Below are 1,260 nucleotides of genomic sequence, written 5' to 3' on the forward strand. Positions count from 1 at the left end.
CTAACTTTCACCACTGCCTCTAACCACCAGCTCTGTGTGGGGGGGACCGAGGGGGCACACAGAACTTGGCAGCCTCAGCATCCTTCCTGTTGGAGAGCATTATAATGTAACGATAAAAAACACCCTTATCCCTGCAGGTGAAACCCTCTGCTCAGGGAGTTTACAGGCCAGCAGGGAAACCCCCTTAAGGGCCAGGTGAGGGGAAGAGGTCTGTCTAGCTGGCTGGTTTATGTATAACTCCATGACTGAGAAAATAGGTGAGTAGATTAGAGTTTCTGTTATTAGGAGTTTGTTAATGAAAGTTATGTCAGGTCTGATTAGATGTGTAGGATCTTTTCTGTATTCAGAGTGAGAGAATCACAGTGAGGTAAAGCAGAGTCTAGGGCAGGAATTGGTAAGCTTTTTCTGTGAAGGGCAAGATAGTAAATATTTTCAGCTGCACGGTCTCTGTTGTAACTGCTCAATCCTGCAATTTAGCAGCTGCAGACAATGCACATATGAGTGGGCAGAGCTGGGTTCCAGCAGAACGTTATTCATAGACAAATGTGAATGTCATGTAATTTTCATGTGTCATGAAATATTCTTCTTTTGATTTCTTTCCAACCATTTGAACATGTGAGATGGTGCAAATGTGATGGTATAGCCCCTTTGGAAGACAGTCTGGCAGTTCCTCAAATGTCAAACATGGAGTTACCGCATGACCCAGCAGTTCCACTCCTAGAAATATATCCAAGAGAAGTGAAAACATATGCCCACACAACAAACTGTACACAAATATTGGTAGCAATTATTCATGATGATTCATGATCTCCAAAAGTAGAAACAACACAAATGCCCTTCAGCTAATGCAGATTAAAAAAATGCAGTGTATCCACATGGCTAAAAGGGAACGAATCCCCAGTAGAAGACAAACTTCAGCACATCTAAATTTTAAAGACTTTTGTTGGGCGTTCAGTGATTCATGAACTGGAGTAGCCCCAAACTATAAGGAGCTAGCACTCTACTATGAAGGATCAGAGGGAAACATCTGTAAAGTATTTGTAGAAGCAAGACAAGGAAAACGATTTTGATTGGTTAGAATGGAAAATTTCTAGTTAGTGGTCAGTTGGTGATTTCTGATTGGTGCATTTTCTTGTTTCATTTAACTCTTTGTTATTTAAGGTAGGAAATTAAAGTGCCAGAGACACCCCTGTCTAATGGCCTCTTCATTCATATATATATTTTTAATTTTTACAAGATAATTTTTTTTTTTTTTGAGAC

At 40.2% G+C, this 1,260-nt stretch overlaps 1 protein-coding gene across 1 annotated transcript in view; it reads left to right on the forward strand.

The window, feature by feature from the left end:
• Nucleotides 1-1,260, forward strand: part of SHPK (sedoheptulokinase) — a 31,035-nt gene that overhangs the window by 15,378 nt on the left and 14,397 nt on the right. The window lies entirely within an intron of this gene.

This window comes from Otolemur garnettii, unplaced genomic scaffold, assembly GCF_000181295.1.
Source record: "Otolemur garnettii isolate 467f Iridium unplaced genomic scaffold, OtoGar3 scaffold00145, whole genome shotgun sequence".
NCBI classification, from domain to species: domain Eukaryota; kingdom Metazoa; phylum Chordata; class Mammalia; order Primates; family Galagidae; genus Otolemur; species Otolemur garnettii.